This window comes from Panulirus ornatus, chromosome 47 (assembly GCF_036320965.1).
Source record: "Panulirus ornatus isolate Po-2019 chromosome 47, ASM3632096v1, whole genome shotgun sequence".
NCBI classification, from domain to species: domain Eukaryota; kingdom Metazoa; phylum Arthropoda; class Malacostraca; order Decapoda; family Palinuridae; genus Panulirus; species Panulirus ornatus.
Genome location: NC_092270.1, coordinates 16,999,343 through 17,015,972, shown reverse-complemented (window position 1 = coordinate 17,015,972; position 16,630 = coordinate 16,999,343). Strand labels below are relative to the sequence as shown.

Genomic DNA, 16,630 nt, shown 5'->3' with positions numbered 1-16,630 from the left:
CCATATTTATTAATAATTGGGAGGGCTATGGAGAGGATATATATGGTGTTAAGCAGTAATATGTAAAATTCCAAGGAACATGAAGATAAGAATATAGCTTGCTTGTTTTAATGGTAGAGATGATGTGTGGGTTCTAGTAGTAGGTAATTTTCAATTTTATTGAGGAGATGCACTACACTAGATGCAAACATTGAATTCCAATTTCTATGAATATATTAAAATTTGACCCAGTTTGTGCAGGCCACAGGAGTGATGCCTATGGCATGGTAAAGTCATTTGCTTGGGCTTTGTGCTTTCTTGAAGCAGTTTACAAATGACTCCAGAAAATGGCCGACAGAAATATCCACCTTGCATTTTGTTGAGATGCTGTGAAACTGTATTCAGTTTGTACCTCAGTTCCCCCATGCAGTAATTTAGTCCTTTTATGTTGTAGACATTTGAAGTTATCCAACATATTTACCAGACTTGGCTTTGGTTGTTTACCTTTCATTAATCAGGAGGGCTATGAAGGAGAGGATATATATGGTGCTAAGCAATAATTTTTAAGATACCAAAGAACATGAAGATAGAAATATAGCTTGCTTGTCTGAGTGCTAGAGATGATGTGTGCCTCTAAACTCCACAAGCTAGTTATCTTTTTTTTTCAACTTTATCTAATTTGTAAATAGATTTACAAACTGAACAAGGTTTATAGAATCAGAACAAAGCATGGGGTAGATCTGTGTTATAGCCATCTTCAGGATAGTCTTTTGCTAAAGTCCACTTTGTTACATTTGCAAGATACTTTAGGATGTTTTAGGTGTCTCCTGTTTGAGTTGATAGGTTTTGACAAAAGTGTTCCAAATCAATATATTACTCTCAACACTAGGTGGTTTTACCCCACAATTTTCTTAAATTCAGTGCCCAACTCATTTTTTGAGGACTTTATCTTGTGGGAGTTGGAGGTGCTATGGGTGAAAACCCAACCTCCTTATCAATTCTGTAGTGTGTAAGGAACCAATTTGAACCATTTCTATCAAAATCACTTGTGGGAAAAAGTTTTGCATTAACTGTGCCTAATTTTTTCTTATCTAATCTTTGGGTAGCGGAGGGCTATGGTTACAAGTAAGAGCCAAAATATTGACATCCTTCCCACATGCTCTCCTAATGGGTATTTGTATTGCACAGTAGTTATGGCAAGGTCAGGATTTTGTCACACCTTATTTCCCTTTTAACTGTTTTCTGAAGAAAATAAGGTCGAAGAAATGTATGGAAGCACAATTTACCATATCATGTTATGATTATGTCTTGAGAGTTTTGAAATAAACATGATTGCTAACGATCGTAAGATGGTATGACTTCCCTCCATTTCACCTATTTCTCCCATTTTTTCTGAGTATGTGGGTGGATATTAATTCAGGCATTGGATAAGAAATTACTAACGAAAATTGTATTAAAACAATGTATGAAAATGGAGTGTTATGTATCATTTGCTAATTGTAAGTTGAATTTTTAAACCCAAAACAATCCAAGCATTTGTGATATATGGCAGTTACAATTCTACTCCCAACTTTTTTTAACATTTTTGTAAATATGTAAATAATCATTAGTTTATGACTATATGTTTTATTTATTTCTCTGATTTTTTTAGAGTTTAAGGGCAATAATTGGTGTTTTATTAAGGGGAATCCAGTCCCTAATATTGTATGAACATTGAGAAGCAGTTAACTTCACACAATTGAAAGACACAATTTCTTATTTCCTATTGTAAGAAATATCATGACATCAGCTTACTCATTGTTCAAGAAGTGTGCTTGCTGAAATATGGGCCAAAATCCATTGCATATCTCAAACACCAAGCATCTTTTAGGGGTTAAGAAGCATGCAGGCTATATCATTCACAGTGATTCTTACAGTAGACAACACTACTAACATGACCTTTGGAACAAAAATGTTTGACCCAAAGGGGTTTCCATATCCTTTGGTAAGTGAGACAGTATGGAGTGCAAGGTTAAGAAAAAACACATAAGAAACTCACTAAAAGCCAGTAAGGCCTCTCTTTACTAATGTGTGAGACTTCTTGTGGTTACCTGGCACCAAAATTAGCTGGTGGAGAGGTTACATTTTTTCTTTTTTGAAAAAATAATGGGACAAAGAAAGAGAAAAAACTTCATGGTTATGCACAGAAGAGTCCCACATACAAGACAAGATCCTTTCCTTGCACCATAATGAGTTTGCTGATGTATGCTTTCCTGAAATCCCCCAGTGATAACTTGGATGCTGGGATATCTTACTTCAATATGATCCTCATGGTGAAAGCAAGGTCAAGTCTTCTGGAACTGAGGAAGGTCTGTAGCTTCTCAAACTTCGAGGACATCAGGACTATCAAAAGTGATCTCCGAGGAAAGTCTGAAAAGGAGTTTTTTTAACTCTTACATTAGCTTGTGTATGCCAGAAATATCACTAAGAAAAACTGATATCACAAGATGGATACCTATGAGGGCTTACTACCAGGTAAATAAGCCTTTAACAGTCACCCACGTCTCATAATACACTTTCATATTCACGCACATTCATCTGGAGCTCACTTCTTTACACTCTTTCATACTTTCCTATAACTCCTCTTTCTGTAGAAGTGCCACCCCAACATTTGCTGTCACCCTGACGCTAATCTCAGACTTTATGTCAAGGATATCTCCAAACCATTAGTGCCCCTTCTACTTGAGCTTAGTTTCACTCAGAGCCAGAATCCAGGTTCATCTCCTCAAACATGCTACCAGTCTCTCCCTCCTGATCTTGGTTAAGTCCCTGCACATTCAGACACCCCAGCCTCAGCTTTAGAGGAGGATCACACCCTGCTTTGCTCCTTCAATTCCTTGGTAAGAGGGTCAGCTGATCACTTCTTGTTGGAGGCAAAGGAGAAAATTTGTTGAGTTTGTAGGAGAAAAGGAAATAGTGGATGGGAAGAGAATGATGAAAGTGAATGATCTTGGAAAAGGCTTGTGTTAAGAGACACTGAAAGCAATTGGGTGGAGCATTGCAAAAGGTGAGAGTAAACAAAACTAGTGGAGTGGTCAAGGAATGGAAAAGAAAGTGTGTGACATGTGGACTGTAGACTTATAAGAAAGTGTAGTGAGTGGTGGGATAAGGAGTTAAGTTGTAAGTGCAAGAAAAGAGAGGAAGTGTATGGGTATTACATGCAGGAAAGGAGTGCAAATATTTAGATGTAGAAAAGAGGAGAATGCAGAGGTTAAAAATGAGGATAAATGAGAGTTGTAGAAAAGAGGAGAATGCAGAGGTTAAAAATGAGGAGAAATGAGAGTTGTAGAAAAGAGTAGAATATAAAGGTTAGAAATGAGGAGAAATGAAAGTTGTAGAAAAGAGGAGAATGCAGATGTTAAAAATGAGGAGAAATAAGAGTTGGGGTGAGAGAGCATAGGCAAACTTTAGGGAAAATAAGAAAATGTTTTGGAAGAAGGGGAATAGTATGAGAATAAGATAACAAATAGGAGCAGATGGGGAAGTAGTAACAGGCAATGAAGAGGTGAATACTAGATGGAGTGAGTATTCTTAAGGACTGTTGATTGTGTCAGCCCAAGACAAACAAACTCTTCTTGTTGGACAGATACCACTCAATGGTAACTTGGAGATGGTTGAAAGATGTTTTACCTTTTATTTTCTACTTGGACATTATGAATATTGATATGTTCATTTCTGCTCTTATGTTGATATTATTTCATTGTACAGTGATAAAAATACCATACTATGTAATGAAACAATTTTGTTTTTTCAGACACTGAGTGGTCTTACATTTCTGTTGGTTGCTCTCACATCAACATACTCATACTGATTATGAGCTGATGCATACTGATATGCCACCACATTTTGGTATGTAACAAACTTAAGGTATATTCCTTTGAATTTTTCATGTTCTAGCCTTGCATTTTCATTTTTGCCCAAATCTTAGTAAAAGGTTACAAGAGTAATGGTGGACTGCCTGTGACAGGTTGGTTTTAGTTGCATTAAGAATGGCTGTGACAGTCATAAACAGGAATGTAAAATCTGCAGAGCTATGGGAATTTAAGTTTGCTTTGATAGTACATTATCTTAAAGCTTTGTGAATATGAGATAACAGTGATTTATCTTTTGTAAAACCTCATAAGATATGTTCTCAAATGTAGGATCACTGTATGTGATTTTACTATTCTGTAAGGGACCTACTTCTACTAGGCCTTTTTATGTGGTCAAACTTTGCTACTATGCAGGTAAGTGCAATAGAAAGTGTGCCAAAACTTAATTTTTTTCTGTATATTTATTGATTCTCTATATGCAATTTCTTTTTGTTTGAGGTTTTAGTAGAATACAGCCCCCATTTAAAGTGAGGTACAGGTGATCCTTAAAATAAGGCACCAAGATTTATTGAATATGCAACTTTTTAAGGGTATTACCGTGGATTCTGTAGCAGAGCTTTTTGCCATTGCTTCTTGCACAGCTATTGGTAAAAGTGTCTCAGATATTTACTTCGAACAAAAGCGTCTTTTAGGTGCTGTAAATTAAGTACTACTACCTTAATTCTGAAACTCTGAAGTTATTTTAGTACCTTACATGGCATTGGGATATCCAAAACCCCAATCGTTGGTCTTTTCAGGTGAAATAAGTGTAAGAAAAATAATTTAAGAGAAATTGATTTGAGCTTTTCAAGTGTTTTAGATGTGACTTTTATCCCTTTAGCTCTCAGGTATGGCTAAAGTTATAAAACAAATTATTCCATCTCACTGTCAAACAATCCTAATAGCCACAGCTGTCAAAAGACAGTATGTGCAGTTCATTGACCCTCCCCCAGTGAGGAAATGGTGCAAGGGTCTGGTAAGGTTTACCCCCATATGATGGCTGGTTGAAACCTCTCACATAAACAATGACTCAGTCCAGTGATGGCTGCCACCCACTTAGTGATGCATTTTTTCTCATCATTTAGGTAAATTACAGAGTGATGCATTTTTTCTCATCATTAAGGTAAACTACAGATATGATAATGTCAAAATGTGCTATGTAAGGACGTGTTAAATATCAAAATGCTCAGATAGTGATAATATACAGGTTGAGTATCCCTTACCATAGAAATGGAAGTGATTCATAGTATAGGGGAGGGATGAAAGTTTTGGAAGCGATTAAGAATGTGTGGATAGAAAGAAAGTTATTTCAGAGAGCAAAAATGGTATGTTTGAAGGAACAGTAGTTCCAACAATGTTATATGCTTGCAAGGGATGAGCTGTAGATAGGGTTGTGCAAAGGAGGGTGGATATGTCAGAAATGAAATGTTTGAAGACACCATGTGGTGTGAGGTGGTTTGATTGAGTAAGTAATGAAAGGGTAAGAGAGATGTTTCGTAATAAAAGAGTGTGGTTGAGAGAGCAGGAGAGGGTGCATTGAAATGGTTTGAACATATGGAGAGAATGAGTGAGGAAATTTTGACAAAGAGGATATATGTGGCAGAAGTGGAGGGAACAAGGAGAACTGGGAGACCAAATTGGAGATGGGAGGATGGAGTGAAAAAGATTTTGAGCAATTGGGGTCTGAACATGCAGGAGGGTGAAAGGTTTGCACATAAGAGAGTGAATTTGAATATGGTATGTGAGGTCGATGTGCCATCAATGGAGTGAGCCAAGGCATGTGAAATATCCAGGTTAAACCATGAAAAGGTCTGTGTGGCCTAGATGTGGATAGTGTATTTCAGTGCATTACACATGACACCAAGAGGATGAGTGTGAATGGGTGTGGCCTTGTTTTGTTTGTTTCCTATTGACACTTCACTGATGCAGGGCAGCTATTGGGTGTGAGGGAGAAAAAATTTGTATGTTATTTATTTTCTTTTTCTTCATGCATTTGTGCTGTATTCTGTGGGGTGGGGATGGCATTGGGAATGGATGAAGGTGAGCAAGTATGAAGATGCATATGTATATATATATGTAAATGTATGTACACATGTACATGTTTATTATAGTATCATTTTTTTTTATTATTATTATTTGGCTTTGTTGCTGTCTCCCACGTTAGCGAGGTAGCGCAAAGAAACAGACGAAAGAATAGCCCAACCCACCCACATACACATGTATATACATACACGTCCACACACGCAAATATACATACCTATACATCTCAATGTACACATATATATACACACACAGACATATACATATATAAACACATGTACATAATTCATACTGTCTGCCTATATTCATTCCCATCGCCACCCTGCCACACATGGAATACCAAACCCCCTCCCCCCCTCATGTGTGCGAGGTAGTGTTAGGAAAAGGCAACAAAGGCCCCATTCGTTCACACTCAGTCTCTAGCTGTCGTGTAATAATGCACCGAAATCCCAGCTCCTTTTCCACATCCAGGCCCCACAGAACTTTCCATGCTTTACCCTAGATGCTTCACATGCCCTGGTTCAATCCATTGACAGCACATCAACCCCAGTATACCACATCATTCCAATATACTCTATTCCTTGCACGCCTTTCACCCTTCTGCATGTTCAGGCCTCGATCACTCAAAATCTTTTTCACTCCATCTTTCCACCTCCAATTTGGTCTCCCACTTCTCGTCATTCCCTCCACCTCTGACACATATATCCTCTTGGTCAATCTTTCCTCACTCATTCTCTCCATAATATTATTATTATTATTATTAATATTATTATTATTATTATTATTATTATTATTATTATTATTATTATTATTTTTTTTTTTTTTTTTTTTTGCTTTGTCGCTGTCTCCCGCGTTTGCGAGGTAGCGCAAGGAAACAGACGAAAGAAATGGCCCAACCCACCCCCATACACATGTATATACATACGTCCACACATGCAAATATACATACCTACACAGCTTTCCATGGTTTACCCCAGACGCTTCACATGCCTTGATTCAATCCACTGACAGCACGTCAACCCCGGTATACCACATCGCTCCAATTCACTCTATTCCTTGCCCTCCTTTCACCCTCCTGCATGTTCAGGCCCCGATCACTCAAAATCTTTTTCACTCCATCTTTCCACCTCCAATTTGGTCTCCCTCTTCTCCTCGTTCCCTCCACCTCCGACACGTATATCCTCTTGGTCAGTCTTTCCTCACTCATTCTCTCCATGTGACCAAACCATTTCAAAACACCCTCTTCTGCTCTCTCAACCACGGTCTTTTTATTTCCACACCTCTCTCTTACCCTTACGTTACTTACTCGATCAAACCACCTCACACCACACATTGTCCTCAAACATCTCATTTCCAGCACATCCATCCTCCTGCACACAACTCTATCCATAGTCCACGCCTCGCAACCATACAACATTGTTGGAACCACTATTCCTTCAAACATACCCATTTTTGCTTTCCGAGATAATGTTCTCGACTTCCACACATTCTTCAAGGCTCCCAGAATTTTCGCCCCCTCCCCCACCCTATGATCCACTTCCGCTTTCATGGTTCCATCCGCTGCCAGATCCACTCCCAGATATCTAAAACACTTCACTTCCTCCAGTTTTTCTCCATTCAAACTCACCTCCCAATTGACTTGACCCTCAACCCTACTGTACCTAATAACCTTGCTCTTATTCACATTTACTCTTAACTTTCTTCTTTCACACACTTTACCAAACTCAGTCACCAGCTTCTGCAGTTTCTCACATGAATCAGCCACCAGCGCTGTATCATCAGCGAACAACAACTGACTCACTTCCCAAGCTCTCTCATCCCCAACAGACTTCATACTTGCCCCTCTTTCCAAAACTCTTGCATTCACCTCCCTAACAACCCCATCCATAAACAAATTATTATTATTATTATTATTATTATTATTATTATTATTATTTTTATTTATATTTATATTTTTTTTTTTTTTTTTTTTACCAATTATTCCCTCAACTGCCATATTGCTTACCTTTGCATTCAAATCACCCATCACTATAACCCGGTCTCGTGCATCAAAACCACTAATACACTCATTCAGCTGCTCCCAAAACACTTGCCTCTCATGATCTTTCTTCTCATGCCCAGGTGCATATGCACCAATAATCACCCATCTCTCTCCATCAACTTTCAGTTTTACCCTTATCAATCTAGAGTTTACTTTCTTACACTCTGTCACATACTCCCACCACTCTTGTTTCAAGAGTAGTGCTACTCCTTCCCTTGCTCTTTTCCTCTCACTAACCCCTGACTTTACTCCCAAGACATTCCCAAACCACTCTTCCCCTTTACCCTTGAGCTTCGTTTCACTCAGAGCCAAAACATCCAGGTTCCTTTCCTCAAACATACTACCTATCTCTCCTTTTTTCTCATCTTGGTTACATCCACACACATTTACACACCCCAATCTCAGCCTTCGAGGAGGATGAGCACACCCCGCATGACTCTTTCTTCTGTTTCCCCTTTTAGAAAGTTAAAATACAAGGAGGGGAGGGTTTCTATCCCCCCCGCTCCCGTCCCCTTTAATCGCCTTCTACGACACGTGAGGAATGTGTGGGAAGTATTCTTTCTCCCCTATCCCCAGGGGGTGTTCAGTGTTGTAAATGGAAATGGTGAAGAGCTTGTAGATTTGTGTGCTGAAAAAGGACTGGTGATTGGGAATACCTGGTTTAAAAAGAGAGATATACATAAGTATACGTATGTAAGTAGGAGAGATGGCCAGAGAGCGTTATTGGATTATGTGTTAATTGATAGGCGTGCGAAAGAGAGACTTTTGGATATTAATGTGCTGAGAGGTGCAACTGGAGGGATGTCTGATCATTATCTTGTGGAGGCGAAGGTGAAGATTTGTTGAGGTTTTCAGAAGAGAAGAGAGAATGTTGGGGTGAAGAGAGTGGTGAGAGTAAGTGAGCTTGGGAAGGAGACTTGTGTGAGGAAGTACCAGGAGAGACTGAATACAGAAGGGAAAAAGGTGAGAACAAAGGAGGTAAGGGGAGTGGGGGAGGAATGGGATGTATTTAGGGAAGCAGTGATGGCTTGCGCAAAAGATGCTTGTGGCATGAGAAGCGTGGGAGTTGGGTAGATTAGAAAGGGTAGTGAGTGGTGGGATGAAGAAGTAAGATTGTTAGTGAAAGAGAAGAGAGAGGCATTTGGACGATTTTTGCAGGGAAATAATGCAAATGAGTGGGAGATGTATAAAAGAAAGAGGCTGGAGGTCGAGAAAGGTGCAAGAGGTGAAAAAGAGGTCAAATGAGAGTTGGGGTGAGAGAGTATCATTAAATTTTTGGGAGAATGAAAAGATGTTTTGGAAGGAGGTAAATAAAGTGTGTAAGACAAGGGAACAAATGGGAACTTCAGTGAAGGGGGCTAATGGGGAGGTGATAACAAGTAGTGGTGATGTGAGAAGGAGATGGAGTGAGTATTTTGAAGGTTTGTTGAATGTGTTTGATGATGGAGTGGTAGATATAGGGTGTTTTGGTCGAGGTGGTGTGTAAAGTGAGAGGGTTAGGGAAAATGATTTGGTAAACAGAGAAGAGGTAGTAAAAGCTTTGCGGAACATGAAAGCCGGTAAGGCAGTGGGTTTGGATGGTATTGCAGTGGAATTTATTAAAAAAAGGGGATGACTGTATTGTTGACTGGTTGGTAAGGATATTTAATGTATGTATGACTCATGGTGAGGTACCTGAGGATTGGTAGAATGCTTGCATAGTGCCATTGTGCAAAGGCAAAGGGGATAAGAGTGAGTGCTCAAATTACAGAGGTATAAGTTTGATGAGTATTCCTGGGAAATTATATGGGAGGGTATTGATTGAGAGGGTGAAGGCATGTACAGAGCATCAGATTGGGGAAGAGCAGTGTGGTTTCAGAAGTGGTAGAGGATGTGTGGATCAGGTGTTTGCTTTGAAGAATGTATGTGAGAAATACCTAGAAAAGCAAATGGATTTGTATGTAGCATTTATGGATCTGGAGAAGGCATATGATAGAGTTGATAGAGATGCTCTGTGGAAGGTATATATATCCCCTTGGTCAATCTTTCCTCACTCATTCCCTCCATGTGACCAAACCACCTCAAAACACCCTCTTCTGCTCTCTCAACCACACTCTTTTCATTATCACACATCTCTCTTACCCTATTATTACTTACTCGATCAAACCATCTCACACCACATATTGTCCTCAAACATCTCATTTCCAGCACATCCACCCTCCTCCGCACAACTCTATCTATAGCCCATGGTATTATTATTATTATTATCATTATTGTTATTATTATTATTATTATTATTATTATTATTATTATTATTATTATTATTATTATTATAATACTTTGTTACTGTCTCCCACATTAGCGAGTTAGCACAAGGAAACAGATGAAAGAACGGCTCAACTCACCCACATGCACGTGTATACACATACACGTTCACATGTGCACATATACATACCTATACATTTCAACGTATACATATATATATACATACACAGACAAATGCACATATATACATGTACATAATTCATACTTGCTGCCTTTGTTCATTTCCACCACCACCCTGCCACACATGAAATGACACCTCCCCTCCCTGTGCATGCATGCGAGGTAGGGCTAGGAAAAGACAATGAATGCCACATTCATTCACACTCAGTCTCTAGCTGTCATGTATAATGCACCGAAACCACAGCTCCCTTTCCACATCCAGGCCCCACAAAACCTTCCATGGTTTACCCCAGATGCCTCACATACCCTGGTTCAGTCCATTGACAGCACGTCAACCCCGGTATACCACATTGTTCCAATCCACTCTATTCCTTGGATGCCTTTCACCCTCCTGCATGTTCAGGTCCCAATTGCTCAAAATCTTTTTCACTCCATCCTTCCACCTCCAGTTTGGTCTCCCACTTCTCCTCGTTCCCTCCACCTCTGACACATATATCCTCTTTGTCAATCTTTCCTCACTCATTCTGTCCATGTGACCAGACTATTTCAACACACCCTCTTCTGCTCTCTCAACCACACTCTTTTTATTACCACACATCTCTCTTACCCTTTCATTACTTACTTGATCAAACCACCTCACACCACATATTGTCCTCATACATCTCATTTCTTACATTTTTCATATATATATATATATATATATATATATATATATATATATATATATATATATATATATATATATATATATTTTTTTTTTTTTTGCTTTGTCGCTGTCTCCCGCGTTTGTGAAGTAGCGCAAGGAAACTGACGAAAGAAATGACCCAACCCACCCCCATACACATGTATGTACATACGTCCACACACGCAAATATACATACCTACACAACTTTCCATGGTTTACCCCAGACGCTTCACATGCCCTGATTCAATCCACTGACAGCACGTCAACCGCGGTATACCACATCGATCCAATTCACTCTATTCCTTGCCCTCCTTTCACCCTCCTGCATGTTCAGGCCCCGATCACACAAAATCTCCTTCACTCCATCTTTCCACCTCCAATTTGGTCTCCCACTTCTCCTCGTTCCCTCCACCTCCGACACATATATCCTCTTGGTCAATCTTTCCTGACTCATTCTCTCCATGTGCCCAAACCATTTCAAAACACCCTCTCCTGCTCTCTCAACCACGCTCTTTTTATTTCCACACATCTCTCTTACCCTTACGTTACTTACTCGATCAAACCACCTTACACCACAATTGTCCTCAAACATCTATTTCCAGCACATCCATCCTCCTGCGCACAACTCTATCCATAGCCCACGCCTCGCAACCATACAACATTGTTGGAACCACTATTCCTTCAAACATACCCATTTTTGCTTTCCGAGATAATGTTCTCGACTTCCACACATTCTTCAAGGCTCCCGGGATTTTCGCCCCCTCCCCCACCCTATGATCCACTTCCACTTCCATGGTTCCATCTGCTGCCAGATCCACCCCCAGATATCTAAAACACTTTACTTCCTCCAGTCTTTCTCCATTCAAACTTACCTCCCAATTGACTTGACCCTCAACCCTACTGTACCTAATTACCTTGCTCTTATTCACATTTACTCTTAACTTTCTTCTTTCACACACTGTACCAAACTCAGTCACCAGCTTCTGCAGTTTCTCACATGAATCAGCCACCAGCGCTGTATCATCAGCGAACAACAACTGACTCACTTCCCAAGCTCTCTCATCCCCAACAGACTTCATACTTGCCCCTCTTTCCAAAACTCTTGCATTCACCTCCCTAACAACCCCATCCATAAACAAATTAAACAACCATGGAGACATCACACACCCCTGCCACAAACCTACATTCACTGACAACCAGTCACTTTCCTCTCTTCCTACACGTACACATGCCTTACATCCTCGATAAAAACTTTTCACTGCTTCTAACAACTTGCCTCCCAAACCATATATTCTTAATACCTTCCAAAGAGCATCTCTATCAACTCTTATTATTATATATATATATATATATATATATATATATATATATATATATATTTTTTTTTTTTTCTATACGATTCGCCATTTCCCGCATTTGTGAGGTAGCGTTAAGAACAGAGGACTGGGCCTTAGAGGGAAAATCCTCAAGTGGCCCCCTTCTCTGTTCCTTCTTTTGGAAAATTAAAAAAAAACGAGAGGGGAGGATTTCCAGCCACCCGCTCCCTCCCCTTTTAGTCGCCTTCTACGACACGCAGGGAATACGTGGGAAGTATTCTTTCTCCCCTATCCCCAGGGATAATATATATATATATATATTTTTTTTTTTTATACCTCATCGCTGTCTCCCACGGTTGCGAGGTAGCGCAAGGAAACAGACGAAAGAAATGGCCCAACCCCCCCCATACACATGTACATACACACGTCCACACACGCAAATATACATACCTACACATCTTTCCATGGTTTACCCCGGACGCTTCACATGCCTTGATTCAATCCACTGACAGCACGTCAACCCCTGTATACCACATCGCTCCAATTCACTCTATTCCTTGCCCTCCTTTCACCCTCCTGCATGTTCAGGCCCCGATCACACAAAATCCTTTTCACTCCATCTTTCCACCTCCAATTTGGTCTCCCTCTTCTCCTCGTTCCCTCCACCTCCGACACATATATCCTCTTGGTCAATCTTTCCTCACTCATTCTCTCCATGTGCCCAAACCATTTCAAAACACCCTCTTCTGCTCTCTCAACCACGCTCTTTTTATTTCCACACATCTCTCTTACCCTTACGTTACTTACTCGATCAAACCACCTCACACCACACATTGTCCTCAAACATCTCATTTCCAGGACATCCATCCTCCTGCGCACAACTCTATCCATAGCCCACGCCTCGCAACCATACAACATTGTTGGAACCACTATTCCTTCAAACATATCCATTTTTGCTTTCCGAGATAATGTTCTCGACTTCCACACATTCTTCAAGGCTCCCAAAATTTTCGCCCCCTCCCCCACCCTATGATCCACTTCCGCTTCCATGGTTCCATCCGCTGACAGATCCACTCCCAGATATCTAAAACACTTCACTTCCTCCAGTTTTTCTCCATTCAAACTCACCTCCCAATTGACTTGACCCTCTACCCTACTGTACCTAATAACCTTGCTCTTATTCACATTTACTCTTAACTTTCTTCTTCCACACACTTTACCAAACTCCGTCACCAGCTTCTGCAGTTTCTCACATGAATCCGCCACCAGCGCTGTATCATCAGCGAACAACAACTGACTCACTTCCCAAGCTCTCTCATCCCCAACAGACTTCATACTTGCCCCTCTTTCCAAGACTCTTGCATTTACCTCCCTAACAACCCCATCCATAAACAAATTAAACAACCATGGAGACATCACACACCCCTGCCGCAAACCTACATTCACTGAGAACCAATCACTTTCCTCTCTTCCTACACGTACACATGCCTTACATCCTCGATAAAAACTTTTCACTGCTTCTAACAACTTGCCTCCCACACCATATATTCTTAATACCTTCCACAGAGCATCTCTATCAACTCTATCATATGCCTTCTCCAGATCCATAAATGCTACATACAAATCCATTTGCTTTTCTATATATATATATATATATATATATATATATATATATATATATATATATATATATATATATATATATAAATAACCTTACCAACCAGTCAATAATGCAGTCACCCCCTTTTTTAATAAATTCCACTGCAATACCATCCAAACCTGCTGCCTTGCCAGCTTTCATCTTCTGCAAAGCTTTTACTACCTCTTCTCTGTTTACCAAATCATTTTCCCTAACCCTCTCACTTTGCACACCACCTCGACCAAAACACCCTATATCTGCCACTCTATCATCAAACACATTCAACAAACCTTCAAAATACTCACTCCATCTCCTTCTCACATCACCACTACTTGTTATCACCTCCCCATTTGCGCCCTTCACTGAAGTTCCCATTTTGCTCCCTTGTCTTACGCAATTTATTTACCTCCTTCCAGAACATCTTTTTATTCTCCCTAAAATTTAATGATACTCTCTCACCCCAACTCTCATTTGCCCTCTTTTTCACCTCTTGCACCTTTCTCTTGACCTCCTGTCTCTTTCATTTATACATCTCCCACTCAATTGCATTATTTCCTTGCAAAAATCGTCCAAATGCCTCTCTTTTCTTTCACTAATAATCTTACTTCTTCATCCCACCACTCACTACCCTTTCTAATCAACCCACCTCCCACTCTTCTCATGCCACAAGCATCTTTTGCGCAATCCATCACTGATTCCCTAAATACATCCCATTCCTCCCCCACTCCCCTTACTTCCATTGTTCTCACCTTTTTCCATTCTGTACTCAGTCTCTCCTGATACTTCCTCACACAAGTCTCCTTCTCAAGCTCACTTACTCTCACCACCCTCTTCACCCCAACATTCACTCTTCTTTTCTGAAAACCCATACAAATCTTCACCTTAGCCTCCACAAGATAATGATCAGACATCCCTCCAGTTGCACCTCTCAGCACATTGACATCCAAAAATCTCTCTTTCGCGCGCCTGTCAATTAACACGTAATTCAATAACGCTCTCTGGCCATCTCTCCTACTTACATACATATACTTATGTATATCTCGCTTTATAAACCAGGTATTGCCAATCACCAGTCCTTTTTCAGCACATAAATCTACAAGCTCTTCACCATTTCCATTTACAACACGGAACACCTCATGTATACCAATTATTCCCTCAACTGCCACATTACTCACCTTTGCATTCAAATCACCCATCACTATAACCCAGTCTCGTGGTTGGTAAGGTTACTTAATGTATGTATGACTCATGGTGAGGTGCCTGAGGATTGGCGGAATGTGTGCATAGTGCCATTGTACAAAGGCAAAGGGGATAAGAGTGAGTGCTCAAATTACAGAGGTATAAGTTTGTTGAGTATTCCTGGTAAATTATATGGGAGGGTATTGATTGAGAGGGTGAAGGTATGTACAGAGCATCAGATTGGGGAAGAGCTGTGTGGTTTCAGAAGTGGTAGAGGATGTGTGGATCAGGTGTTTGCTTTGAAGAATGTATGAGAGAAATACTTAGAAAAGCAAATGGATTTGTATGTAGCATTTATGGATCTGGAGAAGGCATATGATAGAGTTGATAGAGATGCTCTGTGGAAGGTATTAAGAATATATGGTGTGGGAGGAAAGTTGTTAGAAGCAGTGAAAAGTTTTTATCGAGGATGTAAGGCATGTGTAGGAAGAGAGGAAAGTGATTGGTTCTCAGTGAATGTAGGTTTGTGGCAGGGTTGTGTGATGTCTCCATGGTTGTTTAATTTGTTTATGGATGGGGTTGTTAGGGAGGTGAATGCAAGAGTTTTGGAAAGAGGGGCAAGTATGAAGTCTGTTGGGGATGAGAGAGTTTGGGAAGTGAGTCAGTTGTTGTTCGCTGATGATACAGCACTGGTGGCTGATTCATGTGAGAAACTGCAGAAGCTGGTGACTGAGTTTGGTACAGTGTGTGAAAGAAGAAAGTTAAGAGTAAATGTGAATAAGAGCAAGGTAATTAGGTACAGTAGGGTTGAGGGTCAAGTCAATTGGGAGGTAAGTTTGAATGGAGAAAAACTGGAGGAAGTAAAGTGTTTTAGATATCTAGGGGTGGATCTGGCAGCAGATGGAACCATGGAAGCGGAAGTGGATCATAGGGTGGGGGAGGGGGCGAAAATCCCGGGAGCCTTGAAGAATGTGTGGAAGTCGAGAACATTATCTCGGAAAGCAAAAATGGGTATGTTTGAAGGAATAGTGGTTCCAACAATGTTGTATGGTTGCGAGGCGTGGGCTATGGATAGAGTTGTGCGCAGGAGGATGGATGTGCTGGAAATGAGATGTTTGAGGACAATTGTGGTGTAAGGTGGTTTGATCGAGTAAGTAACGTTAGGGTAAGAGAGATGTGTGGAAATAAAAAGAGCGTGGTTGAGAGAGCAGGAGAGGGTGTATTGAAATGGTTTGGGCACATGGAGAGAATGAGTGAGGAAAGATTGACCAAGAGGATATATGTGTCGGGGGTGGAGGGAACGAGGAGAAGTGGGAGACCAAATTGGAGGTGGAAAGATGGAGTGAAGGAGATTTTGTGTGATCGGGGCCTGAACATGCAGGAGGGTGAAAGGAGGGCAAGGAATAGAGTGAATTGGATCGATGTGGTATACCGGGG

At 40.4% G+C, this 16,630-nt stretch overlaps 1 long non-coding RNA gene across 2 annotated transcripts in view; it reads left to right on the top strand.

Annotated features, from left to right (window-relative positions):
* Positions 1-16,630, top strand: part of LOC139763618 (uncharacterized) — a 40,602-nt gene that overhangs the window by 8,910 nt on the left and 15,062 nt on the right. The window contains exons 2-3 of one of the 2 annotated variants that reach the window (XR_011716197.1): positions 2,246-2,493; positions 3,773-3,867. This is a non-coding gene — a long non-coding RNA (uncharacterized lncRNA). The remainder of the gene's footprint in view (positions 1-2,245; positions 2,494-3,772; positions 3,868-16,630) is intronic. The other variant, XR_011716198.1, reaches the window with a different exon arrangement.